This window comes from Rhamphochromis longiceps, linkage group LG7 (assembly GCF_057381845.1).
Source record: "Rhamphochromis longiceps isolate RC_006_pf linkage group LG7, R_longiceps_female_GT1.1, whole genome shotgun sequence".
NCBI classification, from domain to species: Eukaryota; Metazoa; Chordata; class Actinopteri; order Cichliformes; family Cichlidae; genus Rhamphochromis; species Rhamphochromis longiceps.
The window spans coordinates 12,326,329-12,345,579 of record NC_140563.1 but is presented as its reverse complement, the minus strand read 5'-3'; positions in this window follow the sequence as shown (position 1 = coordinate 12,345,579).

Below are 19,251 nucleotides of genomic sequence, written 5' to 3'. Positions count from 1 at the left end.
TCACCATGACGACACAATGAAGAGATAGAGGCGAATGAAGACGGGTTGGTCTCTAAGAAGCAGAAAGGGCACTGCATATTGCCATACATCAGGCTATATATTTTTCTTTTCAAACTCTGCTTCATTTTTTTAGATTTGCTGCTAATGTATTTTAGACGTGAAACCGTCTGTGGGCTCAGCGTGACACTTGACGTCCGTTTGAATAGATGACTGTTCTCCCTTAGTGAAGATGTAAAACAGCTAATGAGATATGATTATGTCTGGGATATAGAAGAGCTGAAAAATAGCCTGCTCACAATTTTCATGTGGAGAAAAAGAGGAGAGAGAGAGAGCAGTAGAGAGATGAAGCACACCTTTAAGCGAGTGAAGTGAGAAACGCACAGCCCAAACTAACAGCTGACCTGTTTGGACCTCCACGCCACCATCTGTTGCCATGTGGCAACTGTTTACCAAGGCATCCAGCACCTCAGATGCTTCTCAGACCTGCACCATCTGTACACCGGCAAACCACGGGGGACCGGCTGACTGACGGGCCTCCTTGAAACAAAATGGGTTCAGGACACCTGGGTGAAGGAGCCCGGCAGCTTTGTCTTGGCGTGCCACACTGCATGTTAGGACTAGTTTCCATGTGCTTGATAAGGAGCTCAGCAGTTACTACGGCTTGACATGGAGCAAAGCGACTGGCGACACTAATTGCCGTGAGCTCCTGATGGTGATCTATGAAGATGAAGACGAATCTGCAGAGCAATCAAACTGAGAGTAGAATAAACACCAGACTAGAATGACTTTATTCACTTTAAATACAATTGGAGGCCCGTGTAGCTCCATATTCATTTCTGTGATTTGTTCCAGTTTCTTCTGGATGCACGCAGTGGTCCCCTGTTGGCTCGTGACTCTGCTGACAAGATGTAAAAAGGTGGTTTATGACATACCATGAGTGTATCACCACATATGATGCTGTACAAACGGTGCCAAATGATGTTCTTATTATATATTGCTGTTTGCCACAAGCCCATGAGCTGTGATAAGGCAATGAAAACAAATTCACACCCAATGATGAGCCAGCACAAAGGCCCTACTGAAACGGCAGTTCTCTCTGATTCCCACTAGTTAAGGAAACAAACCAGGATGCAGGGCATTTGCTATTTATCTTCATGACCTTTCTAAAACCACAGCTCCATATGACATACACGGCACAGGTGAAGTTCTGTAAGTCTGCAAACTGGCAAAATTCTCACAGTGTAACACAACACAAAAAATGTGAAATATACCATTTCTGTAATGCTACAGAGGTGTGTGTTTGCTGTAATTAGCAAACTGAATTTAGGTAAACAGAATTCAGGCTTTCCTTTCACGCCTGCCACAGATAATGAGAAATGCTGTAACATCATTTGAGAGTGAAGCAGAGTAGTAAAGTTGTCACACATTACAAAGCAGTCTGCCCCTGATGTCAGCGAACACGCTTTGCTAACCTTATATCTGGAAGAGGAAACATAGTTTCAGCGCATAGTCTTAGTTTAATTAGTTATAATGATTCGAACTGGCAAACTGCACTCTAAGGCAGGCTGTCCACTGGGTTGGTGGTGCAAGCTCCACGGTCCCTCTACGTGATTGACAAAGACACTGAGCCCTAAGCTGCTCTTGTGTGTAAATGCATGCGTGTGAATGAAAATTTTTTTGCAAAGCACTTTCCTGAACCTAGCTAGGGTTAAAAGGTGCCACATAAGAGCAGACCATTTACTGTTCGTTAGAGTTAATTAGAGATTCATAAGAGGACATGAGTCACAACCTCTTTTACAGACATCAAAAAAAACAGGCAGCCTCATGGTCACTAAAAGGACGCAGTTGTTATAAACACTTAACGTGTAGGAACATGGCTGTCACGTGCACACTCGCTCCAAACCATAAAGTTATTTAATGAATGGCATTTCAAACCCAGCTGTGTAAAAATGATGACCATGCTTCATGCTGTGCACTTGCTTTGAATGTTACCCCCCCTTTAGTATCTGTTATCAGTGAAGTCACTCTCATAGATATTCACTCCACACATCTTACAGTAGTGTAAATAAGTTCATGGAAAATCTGCAACGACCTCTGGTAGCCAGAAAAATATAACGTCGTTTCTAAAATGTGGTGAATATGAAAGTATTTATGTGAATCGAGGCTAAGATCTTTTTCTCGTCTAACTAGTTTTTAGTTTTATGCCTAAACTTAAAACCAAAAAAGTAAGAGTTGAGATGTCTTAAGTCTCCTGGGTGAAGGTTGGAGGCTTCAGTCCTCATAGAGATCTTTGATAGGTCTGGATGTAGAAAGACTTCTGAATTATTATTTTTAGTAACGCAGAACTGATCATGACTAGATGAGGTGATAACAGCACACTGAACCTACTAGCTGTTTAAAAAGGCAGTTTGCTGATGACATTTACTGATAACAACTGGCAACAATGAATAAATGAATAATGAAAACAGGTTAAATAAATTCTTCTATAGCATTTTTCTACTCAACTTGCCTCATTGACCCATTCATACAAGCACTCTCTCGACACCTAAGTGTTTTCAATCGACTTCTATTCACACTCAAAAGAATGCAACTGAAAGTAAGATTCCATCTTACTTTCCCTCTTTCTTTTCTCTCCCTGTGAAATACAGCAGCTGGACCTTTAGCTAGCAACACACTGTGCCACAAACTGTACACAAACTCTTACTCCTGTTATACTCATTCCTCTTCTGCACTCATTCTGGCCAATTTTAACCCCCGGGTATAAATGCTACAGATGACACTGTTGTGGAGTAGAAAGTACAGATATTTGTTTTAAAACGTAGGGAGTAAAAGTAAAAGTTGTCAGAAAAATAAATGCTTAAGTAAAGTACAGATACCAAAAAATACAGTAACAGAGTACTTGTACTTCATTATTCCCACCTCTGCCACACACCCACACAAACCCTCATCCTAATAAGGTCACCTTTACAATCTTTCTCTTAGTATTTAGGTATAAACACAAAGCATAAATAAAAACCATTAAAAAAAAAGACAAAATGATCAGCACAGTGCTTTAGAAACATGAACAGGTAGAAACAGAGACACCTGACTAATCATCTGTTTCTCACCTGTTGACGTTCAGGGTCTGGCTGCTGGCCTGGGATCAGCATCACCCTGGGTTCTTGGCTAGCTTAGCATTAGCATGCTTTCTGCGCAGGTGCTTGCAAAAAGCTGAAGTTGTGTTAGCAGTATAAGAATAGTTGTCTCTGTCTTGGATGCAGTTTGCACTTTACCATCATTCTCTTATCCATTTGTGCAATAAAAATAAAAGTAATGTCAATATTTACAATGTAGACTGCACCACCATTTTCCTCCACAGCTGATTGTACATCAGCTGATTGTAGCACATGCGCAAGTGGAACCTACTGATAGGCAACCAGGCTAATGACCTCTGCATGAACTGGTTTCTTGAGTCCCATCCCAACCTAAGTGTACGTTATACAGGACTTGGTGTAATTTGCATTAAAGAACAGAAGTGTTTGTTAGAATGTCAGTCAACATCTCTGAGGTGACCAAATCTTTATGACTGATGATAAGAGTTGAACCTATGGCTATGACCCAGAGACCAAGTCTTCATAGTGAAGGCATCACTGTTAGACGCTCAGTTGGGATTCATGGGAATTTTCACTACATTTGTATCGTTGTTGTTGTTGTTGTTTTTTCTTTTTTGGTCACTTGGGTCCTCTGGTCAGATTGTTGGAGTTCAAGTTTTAAGGTTGCTGTTATGACCAGTGTTGGGACTAACGCGTTATTAAGTAACGCGTTACAGTAACTACGTTATTATTGTGGTAACGAGCACGGTAACTAGTTATTATGCCAAAATCAGGAACGCGTTAGTCGTTACTGGGATTTAGATAGGGTCGTTACTCGTTACTTCGTGTGGTGGCTATCGCGGAGCTTCCACAGATTCAGTAACATTAGCAAGTGGTGGAGGCCAGCAGGTGGATGAAGGAAAAGGGACGCAGAAGGAAAAGAGACCCGAGGCAGCCGCCGGTCCAAGTGTGAACTGAACTTCAGGTAAGAAGTTATGACCTGCAGTCTGGGTCAGATATGAACCATGTTTAGGTGGAGTTTATTTTCGTTATTCTGACTTTTTCCGTACTGCGTGCTAGCTAGCATGACGGAGTTTCTATACAGCTGGGTGGGTGCTATGAAGTTAATGATGTTGAACTTTATTTTGTTCATAAGTTATTAGAGTTGCCAACCGTCCTGTCTGGTATTCAGAGAAAATATTACGCGTTTCTTATTGAGGTGAAAAGGAACAGTTTGTCCCGTAATTCAGCTACAATGAAAAAGGCACAAAGCTGGAGTTATTCTGTCTTTGCTGCACAGCTGCCTCTTCTTCTCTCTCCTCTCCCCCTCCCTCTCCCGTTTCTACTTCAATCATGAAAACTGATCAATGATCAGCTGATCGTCTCTCTTGTTTGTTTATCGCCCACTTTGTGCCGAAAGAGGAAACCAGCCGATGTCGCGCTAAACAACAGCAGCACGTTTAAGCTTGATCAGCTGTTGTTAGAATTTATTTAATATTAATTTCTAGTATCAGCTGATGTTTGCTGGAGCCACAGCTGTAAAGCTGCTGGTCATGATACGGTTTGGATATGTGGTGAGAGGGAAACATGAAGATGAAACCAGGAGATGTCCTTACTGGATCATCAGAGCTGAACAGGTGATGGAGAAACAGGTTTACCTTTTAGGTGACATGAATGAGTTGAAGGGAAGTTATGAACTGTTTCTGAGAGACAAATAACACCAGGATCCTTTTTTAGGTAGCTGACAGCTGGTAATTGTGCAGGGGCGGGTCTAGCAAAGTGTTGCCAGGGGGCAGGTAGGGCATTAACAGGGAAAGGGGGGCACAAGGAAATACTTTCTTATTCTCATTTAAAATGTCTAGCTTTTAAAAAAATAATTATCTGAATCTTTCAACAAACGATTGATAGATTGATGCATATATACCATCAGAACAGTGTACATCACTGTCACAATAGTGTTTATTTTCATTCAAAGGCTTTATGATTTTTCCTATAATGGTGGGCCGGTCTCTAGTCAAATTCTCCGGGCCAATTTTCTGTCCCAGTCCAGCCCTGTATGCAGCTCATCTGCAGTCTGGTGTTACCTACATCTTCCTATTCAGAAGGCAGAATTTCTGAGTTCTGAGTACAATCGAAAGCACCACGACTGCAGTTTTTGTGTTGGATGTAAAAGGCGCACATGACTCTGTGACGTAGGCTAGAATCATGGCAGCAGTCAATGACGGTCCAGGCGTGGAATTTCTCTCGTGGGAATATGCACATTATCTTTTCCTTTCTATTGGTAGGTGGCACAGTGCACTTGTGGCAAGTAAGCAAGCTAGAAGACTGGCAAAGTTATGGAAGAAACACATTAACAAGAGAATTCTGAGTAAAACCGAAGTTACTTTCCCTAGTAACTAGTTACTTTGAAAGTAATGAGTAACTTGAAGTAACTGAGTTACTTTTGAGAGAAGTAACTAGTAATGTAACTAAGTTACTATTTTAAAGTAACTTACCCAACACTGGTTATGACACAGTGAAGAAGCACAGTAATTGCAGCAGGAGGAGGCCAGCGGTATAATACTACTCCAGTTGTTTTATTTAAAACAGGTTCTTTGCTTTTTATAGGATGCATTCCTATCAGCCAAAAACATGTCTAAGATATTAACTATAGATGTTTCGTTAAAAAAAAAGCACGAGAATAGTGAAAAGCACTAAAACTGCATCAGAAGTGTACAACTGGATGTTTATTGTCACGGTCCGCTGTGACAGACCGTGTGGAGAGTGCGTGGAGGACTCAGGTGCAGACACGAGTGACACGGGAGTAAACTTTAAACAAAAGCGAGCCTTTTATTGTGGCTGGTAACACAAGAGAAACAAACAAGAATAAGGGCAGCACAAAAGCAATAACTAAACAGAAACCTAAACTGGGAATGAACTAAGGTAAGGCTATGACTTAGAATACAACAGACCGGGCATGGAAACATGGAGGGTGGGAACACAGACGACGCGACACAGACTGTAAGAAACACAGAGACTAAATACACATGAGGGATGATCAGGGGAAGTGGCCACACATGGGAACGCAGCTGATATACATGAACTTAACGACAGGACAGGAGGAGTGAAACTGAATACACTGACAGTGAATGCAGGCCTTCAAAGTAAAACAGGAAACATGGGACATGAACCGGGGAGACGTAGTACAGGGGGAGGTGACAGACGCGACAGCATGAACTTGACAATACAAGACACACAGACATAAACACACGAAGGGCAAGGGAGGCTTGATACAAGGGTAACATAACTACCAAAGGACTGGACTACCTTAAAGAACCTAAACAATCAATAAACATCAAAATAGACTAAACACAAAACACTGGGTCGCACGACCCAGGACCATGACAGTTTATGACTACAGTATATTACCAAAGCACCCAAACTCATATTAAATTCCATTCATATCCTTAGCTTGCTACAGCTTGCTGTCCTGTGTTATTGTCTATATAGTCTGTTTTACACCAACAATAAAAGAGCACAACGACTTTGTGTTTAATTTAACCAAAAATGAGCTGATTAGGAGGAAATCAGCGGCAGTTCCAGTAACGAAAGTGCTTGATGTCACAGCTGGGTGTGAAGCATCTCTGAGGGATCAGTGTCAGCACAACACAGGGCCGCCACCTCTCTCGCTTCTCAACATTAACTAGCCTATAAATATAGATTCTCCATAATTTACCATCAGGTCTAAAAGACTCATTTCTTTTAGTCAATACTGACTAATGCATCTCATCAATAAAGTAGCATGTGTTCAATTTTTGCAGCATTTAAACTCCTGCTGTTAATAATCCTTTCTGGATCTTAGATCTACAGCCCTGCATTCTTAATGCTCCTGTTTTTACTTTTTTTTCTTACCCAATACCTGCGGTAGCACAAAAAAATGATCATCAGCTCTGAAAAATATATCGACACTCAATGATTGTGGATAAAAAAAACTTGGAAAAATGGCAGACTTGCACGCAAAAACAGCAAGGATTGAAAAAAACTAAAAAAAATCTCTTGTCTTTTTAAGGATTTTTTTTTTTACATTTTGGAAAAATGAGCATTGTCTATCGGAGCCGATAGATTGCTGACATATGCAGAGAAACAGACAGCAGTTTTCCTCTGTGAAGGTTTTTCTTTTGTAAAATCATTGATAAAAAATCATTTGGAAATAGCTATGTATGTATGCTATGTGTACCTTGCCTCTCACCCTATGGTACCTGGGATAGACTCCAGCCTCCTGCAACCCTGAATTGGGTAAGTGGAGGAGAATGGATAGATGGATGATTATGTTAAGTTGTAATTGCTCTCATTTATGCCCTCTACGTGGTGCAGTTATTTTCTCCTTTCAAAAAACTTCCATCTGCAAAGATGGAGATAAAACTGCAACAACACAGAGTCAGTCTGCTACCAGTCTGCAGTCAATGTGTGGCTGAATGAGTTCATGTTGGTATTTGACATGCAGTTTGTTGCTCTTTTCTGCAAATCTGTTGTTTAAAAACACAGAAATTCACATAAACTACTTACAGTCAGAGTCCAGCCAGAACCTCATAAATTTGAAACAGAACTTCAGAAATTCCTCCACAAATATCGACGTAGTTGCTGCAGGATTTAACTGCGAAATGTCTAGCACAATGTATAACATCAGTGCAGACTGACCCACACTGATTGCAACATGTTGGCAGTCTGTCTATTTTTTTAAATTACATAAAAATCATCTGCAGACCTTCACCAATCAACAGGCCTAGTTGGGCTACGATTTCGCAAATGGATACTGCAGCTACTTGCAATCGCAATTGACTTTTCCCAGTTGCGAGAGGCTGAAATGAAGAACACTAACTGCTGGGAGCTTGAAACTTACCATATAGACATAAGAGAGGTATGCATCTACAAATCTGATGCTTGGCAGGAATCTCAATGAAAACAAAATTACAGAAATATCAAAGTATTTCATATTAAACATTAAACACCGGTTTCTTTTAATTTCCCAATTTACAATTTTGAAAATTCTGTTGTGATTATGTATGAACACACACATTGTCCAAATCAATAATAGCTAATGATTTGTTGCGTTTTCTGATCCAACAGTTATCGTGGATGCTGTAATATCCTTGTGTAAAATGGCTCTAGATGACTATTTGTGCGAGAGAGGGGTAATGATAGCTTTGGCAAGCTAACACATCATTAACCAACAATAGATGGCTGATAGATGTTTTTTTTCTCTTTTTTTCCTGAGATTGTCACCATGACAATTGACTGTAACACAATACAGTACGTGTTTTTTTTTTTTTTCCTATTTTAAAGCCTGCATACACGCCCGGGTTTCTGTTTGCAGAAACAGATTGTTTTGCTTGGCTGCTGGCTCTGTGTGTTTCTTGGTGGTCTTGCCTGGATGCGTGGTGCTGCATGGTCATCTCCCCTCAGAGACATGATCAGAACGATGCTTCTCTCTAATGATGCTGGGCTGACTCACCTCCCAGTTGACAGACAGTGCTTTATTAGTTTCTTCAGGATAAACGTCTGCCTTTCCAGCCTTTCCAAAGCCACATCTCAGGGGTCACTGACACAACCGTTTCTTTATTTGGTTTATTTATAAACCCTGTCCCTGTGCCTCACTGAGCTTCACCACACACCTGGCTGTGCATGGCTGATCACATTGATCAAGTCAAACCTCTAATAAGAACGAGCACTAAACAACAACAGCAGCACCGGCAGCATACACCGAGCACTTCAAATCCAGCGTCTTATTTCTTTTTTTTATATGTCTGCACACAAAACGTCAATAATAGCTGTTTATTAAAAATGTCAGTGGCACATTTCTTGAGTGTTATATGCCAGGCCACATTTTTGGCTAAAGCCAGACTGTCCCGCAGCTCTAGAAGAACTCGTCTGGAAGGAAGCTACAGGATTTCCTTTAACTTCCACTAAATTATGGGTCCAGGTAAAAATGTGTTGTAAAAACCAAAACCAAGGGGAAGGTGTGATTCTTTTATTTTAGCTGCATCCATTGTTTCCTGAAGTGCACAATAACACGCAGCAGGCTTCTGTCTGACTGTCCGAGCCAGAGGGGGAAGAAAAAACAGCAAAGGTGAAGTTTGGTGACATCAAAGAGCTACAAAATGATCAGAGACAGGTGGGATAGGCAACAAAACACAGGCAGTTACTCATCTAAACACCACTGACTGCTCAAATGGAAACAAGATGCATAATACTGTTTGTGAAAATTTGGATTATGGAAGTTTCAGTAGATAAGTGAAAGTCACAGGCCATACTTATAATCCTAGACACAGCTGTCCACTGATTCTGCAACTTTATTACAGAGCTTCACATCTGATGCACCAGATGGTTTGTTCCACAGAAAACCTGTGATCGCGCAACTCTAACAAGGTAAGCTAAGTTTCAGCTTGGTTTATTTATACATCTTGTTCAGTTTATTTATAGCATAGTTTTTGGTGTCAGCAGGCAGCTGTTTTCTGAGTTAACGCTGTTAAGCAGCCTGCTCAGCACCAAAAAGAAGACAGACGCAGACACTACGGGTTAACATATTGGAGCACTGAGTAGCTAAAGTGCCTTATATTTCCCTTTGGAGCTAGTGGAGAGGAAAAACAACAGCAAAAATAAATAATTAATTCACGACTTACCAGCGGTGACAGTCTCTAACCTTAACTGTAACCCTTAAAATTTACATAAGGAAAAAAATAAAAGACAAACATATTTGATTCATTTAAAATCTAAAAACATAAACGCATATTCACCGCGGCGCATACACCAAACACACAATTTTTTCTTTTGGATGACCCCATTCAGTTCTAGCCACAGTCCCTTAAGGATTGTGTTCTCTAGTCGGCTGTCCTGGATTGGGAATCACATTAATCATCCCTAAAAATACACAAAGACATTACTCTTGCTGGTGTTCCTTCTGCTGGTGTGAAAAGTTATTTTTGTAATCAGCACAAATACACCCAACTCTGCGGACCTGATTTTTATGTATTTATTTTTTATTTTAAGTGAAGAATGAATATGAGCCCCCTTTTCTTTCTAACTTCATGTTTCAGCAGCTTCTTCCTTTGCCTGCGAGGACAGCTGCGTGCTGGAGAGAAGAGTTGTGCATTGAAATACATGAACTGTTCGCAGCTCGCACCAGAAACCTCTTTGTGCTGACTAGTTTGCACTAGGAACATTTCAATTGAGGCATTTGGGCTTAAATGAGCAATTAGATCAATAGCATCAGCAGAAGCAGCAGGAGGAGCAGGAACCCAGCATGGCTACTTACATATTTATTTAGGGCACATCCCCTTCATCTGTGCCTGTATTAACATGGACACTGTAAACCGGTGACAGGAACAGACATATCTCGTTGCCGTCAAGGAGCAACACTTATGATACAGATTTTAAGCTGACACATAAAACAGCTTTTAACCAGTGATGCATCAAAACATTTATGGGGGGGTTTTCTGCCAATTTTGCCAACCTTCTGGTGTACATAGTGCAGCACTCAAAATCACAGCAGATGTGAATCCAGTTAATTCTGCAGTAGCACCAAAGTGGAGCTCCTATGATGTGATAAATCACAGGTTGGAAGCTGTTTTGTTGTCACTGCCCCCAAATGTACTCCCTTATATCTACTAAAACCCCGATGCTTTGTCCAGATGTACACCTCTCAGAACTGTGCTTAGTTTAAATGCCTGTGCATGCATGCTTGTGGAGATATTTTGGATGTACAGGAGTGTATGCAAGGCTAAATAAATGACTAAGATTATCTTCTGTGTTCAGTAATGTCTTAACTGCTGCATCATTTCCTTGGAAACACAGTTCATTGTCCTCTCACTCAGATCAGATCTGTTGCTGTGATATCACAGCTGCTACCGATTATGCTCTGTGACCATTTTGTCAAGGCACACTCGCACAATGCAATGCGATGAAATGAAACCTTTGATCAGCACTAATTAAATCAGGTTCCCTCTCCATTTAGCGTTCATCGAGTCCTACTGAATAGAGAACAACATCGCAGGCTTAGTCAGAGGACAGCACACAGCTAATGTGTTCCCAGCAGTGAAAAGATCATGACATTCAATTTTTATTAAAATGGACTGATTAAAGACACAGAGTTCTAACGTAAACACAAACACTGACAAAGATATTGACATGTACACTCATGATTTTGGCCATGTTCTTCAAAACTCACACGAGGAGGAGGCACAACAGGCGAGAAGGTGATAAACATGACTCACTACATTGTGATACTGACACAATCGTGCCATGGAAAACATCCCAGCAGCATCCTGGGCGTCTCCAGCTCCAAGGGATGTGTGCCATTTGCAGTGTGGCTTAGAAGAAAAAGGAGATTGGGAATCCCCCAAAATAAGTGCGTCTTTGTTATGTTTAAAATTAGAATTTGATGAGTCATAAAGGATATAACGTGAAAAAAGCAGAACAGACAGAGATGCGTATGATATCGACGAGACCTTTATTTGAGAAGAATATCTTCATTTTACATTTCTCCTTCTCTCCTTTCGCTAGTTTTGATGTCAAAGCAGAGAAGAGGCTGATCCAACACTTGCCCTGTCTTACCCTGCAGACCGAGGCAGTACTCCACACTGAGCGCACAGGAAGTCTTTATCTGGACAGTTGCACCTCTGAAAGCCTTCCAAACCAAGATACAATTCCGTCATCCTACCACACAAGATATTGTTCTCAAAATGTGCCAGCTGGAGTGCCGTCTTTGAGTTCGCAGCCAAACTAAACTGAATCCACTTTACACAAAGGCTGTGAGCGCCTGGAGCAATAAAAAGGGCTTACACCGGTTCATCCTCCAGCTGCTCAAAGACTGAGTCATTAAAACAAATATAAACCTACAGAGATCAATATTTTTATTGACATTGAATCAAATAGAGTTCACTCAGTTTAGTTTTATTAACACAGTGCAAACTGACAACAACCGTCACTTCAACTTATTCATAATGTAAGTTACGTACCCTACAATATTAGAGAAAACCCTGATCCCCTATGGGCAGCACGTGGTGACAGTGGGAAGAAAAAACTCCTTGTAAACAGGAAGAAACCTCTGGCAGAACCAGGCACATGAAGAGGCAGGCATCAAAACAGAGAATATAGAGTGACAAGGATGAAACAGAAGCTATGGGTGAGACAAATGACTATATATCATCATATATTATTTACATGCAGACAGGTGAACTGTCACTGAACAAGGAAAAAGCAGTGATTGGTGAAGCTTTACTATTTCATGAAAAACATTTAGCTCATTTTGATGATTTTGAATTTGATGGCAGCAGTGCACATAATAAATGAAAGTTGGGAAGGGGGCAACAAAAGGCTGGAAAAGTAAGTGGTACTAAATAGAAACAGCTGGAGGAGCATTTTGCAACTCGTTAGGTTAATTAGCAACAGGTCGGTAGCATGATTGAATAGAAAAGGAGAGGCAGAGTAGAGATGAGTACAAATTGTGGAACAATTTCAGAATAAGGAGCCTCAACATAAAATTGGGAAGACTTTGAAAATCTCCTCATCCAGTACATAAAATCATTTAAAGATTTAGAGAATCTAGAGAAATCTTCCTGTGCACCAGTGAATCACTGGTCTAACTGAGCTCAAGATATCTGAATATGCTTTCTTTACATCGCATCGCTGCACGATAATTGTACACTTTCTGATCCTCTGAAAAAGGGAGTCAAAGCCCTCGATTGACAAGTGTGCTTCACTTAGTTTAACATTACAGATCATACATTCAATTGATTTAGGCCAACTTAAGATTTAAGCAGGGAGCATTGAAAATGGTTAACTATTAATTGCATTTTATGCTTTTGAAGTCCTTGTAGGTGGAATTTGGAAAGACACAGTAAATGGTGATATTCTGGTTTCACTGAATCCCAGGCTGCTGCGTCTGCTTAGAGAGGTGATCTCCCTCTGGGATGTGGAGTGCTGTGAGGCAAAGATAACTGGTTCTTATCTCGATCTGCTCAGTCAGGTATGAGAGCTCCTGGCCCAGGGGAACACTAGCAATGGGTCTCACGAGCACAGTGGGAACCAGAATGCAGATGAATTTTCCTTACCTTTAAGAGAGAGTCGAGCATTATATTTATATTGAGTATCGTCAGTCTTTCTTACAAGCAGGCTGGCAGCCAGATCACCCTGGTGGCGTATTATAGTCATGCCTGTTTTGAATTGAAATCAGACAGGAAAACTGATTATTACCTGCACAGTTGTGATTCAAGCAGAGAGAGCCTCACTCACTGTGCCTCCTCTGATACAAGTTCTGCCTAGTCTGTGTGAGTAAACAGCAGGACACAAACACGGGCAGCTCAGCCAAGTGTGTCAGCTAAATCAGTCGGATTCAGAAAGTGAGAGATGCACAGGTGGCACTATGCTTTCAGCACAGTTATGCTGATCTAATACTTTAACAAGACTTCTTGTTTGCAGGGTTACGTAGTCATTTATATATATATAACTATCATGAAGATGAACTTACCTTTACGATACCGCCATACATTGTTCTTGGTACAGAAGGAGTTAAGCTGAATGTAATAACTACAGTTCACACGACTGTGTTCAGCTAAATCTGGTTAGTCAGGGTGGGTCCAGATCAGATGGAGATCTGGCAAATCAGAAAAATGTGAGCGTAGTAAAGCTAAATCTATATGCTTTATGCTTTTGAGCTGGTACACATGCAAGAGAATGACACAACACTTTAGAAACAATACCAATTAAGCAATCACAAAAATCTAGATAAAATCACCCTTAAAAATAGTAGAAAACTACATTTTGTATTTAACTTGAGAACATAGCTTGACAAGTCGATTTCCCATTAGGTAGATGATTTAAAAAACAACAACAACAACTGTAAAATGATAGGATGAATGATAATAATGAGTATAGAATATTGAATATATCATATTATATAGAATTATAGATTGGTAGCATCATGATAGAAAATGATCCGCATGAAAAATAACACCTAGCTTAAAAAAACTTCACTGTTGTCTGTTAAACGGTCGACTAGCCTGCCAGATAAAGATTTATTGTGCACCATTAACAGCTATATCAAGTAGAGTATGACAAAAACACCATGATGTCCTATTGCATCCAGTAGCACTTTGCAGTTTACAAGCCAGCATGCTTGTCTGGCTATTCTGACATTCATGTGCAAAACCTGTGCATGTAGTGTTTATTTTTTTTAGTAGGTAACATGCTCCCTCATCATGTCTGCTTGTTTGCGACAGGCTAATTTGTGCTCCTCTTGGTAGATTGCGTTAGTCATTAATGAAATCAACTGGTCGCATCTGTTCTTCCAAATTACAGTATTGTTAGTAGATCACCTGCAGAACTTTCCTCTCTCATTTGTACATTTTTTTGTAATCGTGGCATCACCTTCTCAGACATTTTCAAATTAGAGTATCTGTTTGCCAAACTTTCTAAGGAGTTTTAAAGTATTACATCTGACAGTTTTCATTGTCTTACAGCTCCTTTTTTTTTCACAGCACCCAGCAATAATTACTGACTTGTGTTTGTCCTCATATACTGCCAGGTCATATATTGCCAGCTCATCCCACCTTCTAGCACAGCTGATTAAACCCAGCTGCAACAAGCTTGTGCCATCTTATATATATAACTATCATGAAGGTGAACTTACCTTTACGATACCGCCATACATTGTTCTTGGTACAGAAGGAGTTAAGCTGAATGTAATAACTACAGTTCACACGACTGTGTTCAGCTAAATCTGGTTAGTCAGGGTGGGTCCAGATCAGATGGAGATCTGGCAAATCAGAAAAATGTGAGCGTAGTAAAGCTAAATCTATATGCTTTATGCTTTTGAGCTGGTACACATGCAAGAGAATGACACAACACTTTAGAAACAATACCAATTAAGCAATCACAAAAATCTAGATAAAATCACCCTTAAAAATAGTAGAAAACTACATTTTGTATTTAACTTGAGAACATAGCTTGACAAGTCGATTTCCCATTAGGTAGATGATTTAAAAAACAACAACAACTGTAAAATGATAGGATGAATGATAATAATGAGTATAGAATATTGAATATATCATATTATATAGAATTATAGATTGGTAGCATCATGATAGAAAATGATCCGCATGAAAAATAACACCTAGCTTAAAAAAACTTCACTGTTGTCTGTTAAACGGTCGACTAGCCTGCCAGATAAAGATTTATTGTGCACCATTAACAGCTATATCAAGTAGAGTATGACAAAAACACCATGATGTCCTATTGCATCCAGTAGCACTTTGCAGTTTACAAGCCAGCATGCTTGTCTGGCTATTCTGACATTCATGTGCAAAACCTGTGCATGTAGTGTTTATTTTTTTTAGTAGGTAACATGCTCCCTCATCATGTCTGCTTGTTTGCGACAGGCTAATTTGTGCTCCTCTTGGTAGATTGCGTTAGTCATTAATGAAATCAACTGGTCGCATCTGTTCTTCCAAATTACAGTATTGTTAGTAGATCACCTGCAGAACTTTCCTCTCTCATTTGTACATTTTTTTGTAATCGTGGCATCACCTTCTCAGACATTTTCAAATTAGAGTATCTGTTTGCCAAACTTTCTAAGGAGTTTTAAAGTATTACATCTGACAGTTTTCATTGTCTTACAGCTCCTTTTTTTTTCACAGCACCCAGCAATAATTACTGACTTGTGTTTGTCCTCATATACTGCCAGGTCATATATTGCCAGCTCATCCCACCTTCTAGCACAGCTGATTAAACCCAGCTGCAACAAGCTTGTGCCATCTTAGACTTGCCAGATTCTTGTAGCAGAACTAAAAGGACAGTTAGCTATTTAAAAATGAAACTCAATTAGCCTTTCATTGCTGGACAAAGATTAAGGCTAAGCACAAATTCTTTACACAGTATAGGATTTTGTGAAAAGTGCATCCTTTGAAAGGTTCACACACTATTTTGGATTTTTTTCTAAAAACGAATCTGCAGCTCCAACAAAGGTCTGGGAAAAGTTTCAGGAAGCTGGTCTTTAGTTTTTTGTGTAAACGGAGAAGCAAACAGTCAAACAAATGGTGCATCTCTTTCCACCACCTTTATCCTGCTATGTTGTTCTGGATTTATAGTCTTCAAATTCATCCACATTAGTCATGGGTGAACCCCTGGATTGACTCTTCAATAAAGGAGGCGGTCGTCCTGCGTTTCCGCCATGTTTCTAAGGCTTCTTAATCTACTCTAAGATCTGTGACCTGACAATTATCTTTCTTTTCTTTTTTTTTAACTGAGGCCAGGCTGGTCCTGTTCAGTCCTGTCATGTCTGATTCTGCTCATCTGCAGACACCCTCAAGGATAGAAAGGAGTGATCTGACGTCACTACCAGCAACATAGACAGAAAAAGCTCTTTCTTCACCTTGTGCTGCAGAGGAGGTGTATTTTGGTCAGAGTGCCTCATGGTGTCAAAGACGTCACAGTCTCAGGGGTGTGAACCGCGAGCAGAGTTCTCTAACTCACTGTCAGAACATCCACTCATCCACACTGATGTACCCACATACTCTGACGAGCCCAAACCTCTGACAGATGCAGCTATGAAACAGTCTGTGATGAATTCGTAGTGGAAAACTCAGTTTTTCACAGAAATTCATTTAACCCCATATCAATATTTGCTTTTACCTTATTCTGAAAAGGATAAAGATACTCCTACAAAAGTAAAACACTGTACATGATACTAAAAATTAGAAAAGATATTTAAGACACGATTACCTCAGTGTAATGGTAGGTAGGCCATATTCCTGGACTTCTATTGATGGCTGTATTTTTCTGTTGTCTTTCATTAGATAACTTATGGCAGGAAGAGTTTCTGCTCTCTACCCAGTGGGAGGCAAGACACACTGTTAAGCTTTTGATTTGGTGGTGTTAAGAGAGGTGTGACAGATCCTACCAAAACATCAATTTTGCCACTAATTACTTTTGTAGTTAGTGAGGCAGCTACACAGAATTTGAAACTCCACCTGAAACTGCACCTAATGAAATTCTCCTAACACTTGTTGATTTAGAGGGCGAAAGGAAAGAAAGCCACGAAACACGAGGGGAAAGTGAGAGTTTTTTGCGAGCGTTCGCCTTTCACATTTTTAACCATGTTAACAAAACTGTCATCCGTAGCTATATATCATGACCACTTTTTACTGACAGACCATTAAGGTGCCTCCTGTTCCAGTATCCAATTAAAGGCTTCACAACAACTACTAATAAGTGGAGTGTAGAGTTGATAAGCAACCAATTCTGAGGCTTCAAGCCCTCTGCTTCATTAGGAGGATGTTGAGCTAAAATAGAAAATTCAACACGGCGGACATCAAAGTGCCCACTCTGCAAAATGAGTAACAAACTCCTTATTAGATATGCACCAATCTCCTAGGATACAGCCAACGTACACAATGATCACCCAGCAAAATTGTTGCCTGTATAATGCTCTTGAATAATGCTCAACTCAATTACTGCTTGCCAGAAGGGCAGGTGTTGGTTTGCAATGCGAGATGAGAAAGAACAGAAGGACTGGTGAAGGAGAAGGAGGCAGAGGAGGAGTGGAACCATTTCAAGATTTCAACTATGAGAAAGTAGCACTTTTCAATATGAAAAGATCAAAGTGTCTGAAAATGTGTTATACTTCACGGGCTATAATCATGAGTGGACGAGGGGAAAGAAAAAAAAATCACTCGCAGCATATGTGAGGGGTGGCAGGTTTTTAAGCTGCACTGGAGGCATTTCCTTAAATCTGCCACGGTAGGAGGGAGACAAGGAGCAGTCCAGTCCAAAGCTGTAGCAGGGTTCGTGCGAGTTAATGCTGTCGCAGCCCACACATTCGCTTGATACAATCGCTGAGACACCAAATGCCATGAGAATGTCAAACTCAGTCTTTAAAGAGACAACCACCACAGAGCTAGAAGCACAACATCAGCACAACAACAGGCGATATATGTGCTAGAAAAAAACACACATGCAGGCTTCGGTGTCTTAATGCAAATGGAGTTATCAGGAAGGAATGGATAAGTGAGATATATATATATGTTTTTAAAAAAAAAAGATTTATGGGTTTATTTTAGAAAAGGCAAATGTTATTCGGAATTCCTGTGTTCAGACCGTGGACGTAATTGTTATGGCAGAATTGTTGTGACTTTGGGCTTAATTGAAATTTCTGTAGAGGCAGCTCTCCAATCGTATCTGTATCCTTTATGTCATTTCGTTTATTGTTTATGTGTCCATATGCAAAATGTGATGCGTTCATCTGCAGCTGGCTAACTTAGTCTTCCACAAAGACTAAAAACAGGATCAAACAGCTACACAAATCAAAGTGCGAAAACAGCAAATCAACAGTTTTGGAGGGTGTTATGTATCAGACTATTTCTTGGCTGAGCAGTTTCCCAGCAACCAGTGATGACTCCGGGAGATTATTGTTCCCAACCAAGTATTCCCAATAAAACAGCAGTTTGCTTTTTTTTTTTTTTTTTTTACAATTAGGTATTTGTAAAGAAACTAGCAGCTTCTCAGATGTGACTTTTGTTGCCACTGGAGAGCGCCAGGTAAACTGTGTTCAGTTAATTATTTATTTACATAATTAACAGGCTGTTACGGGGGTCAAGGAATTTTCTTTGACTCCCATAACAGCCATAATATCCCGGTCTCCTTAAGTGCTTTCCCCATTTCCTCAATTATCCAAAACAATTCACACCCTAATGCTAACCTTAAATTTAACTCACGTTATAGTTGGCATTAGTTGGCTAATGCTAGTGTTCAAGATTACTTATGTATACATAAAAAGATATAATGTTCTTCACGTGATGTGCTTGAAAGCAGTCCAATCAGATTCTCTTGAACAATCTGGGTTCACTTTTGTCATAATCATAGCCTGTATATAAAAGATGGATATAAACACTGTGATTAATGTAGTTATGAAGCTTCAAACTGGCAGAGGTCGGTATTTCATAAACCTACACTACAAGCCAGGGGAGGCTCTGATTGATGCTTGTTTTATGGTACCACGGGATTGGCCATTTGCATAGGTATGCACCTGTGGAGAGCCTTCAGAGAGAGGTTTTCAACCTACAAAAAACGCACAGTATTCCAAAAACCGAACAGCATGTAACTGTTGAATGCTAAATGCTGATTGGCTGTGATAGTGGAGCTTAAAAAG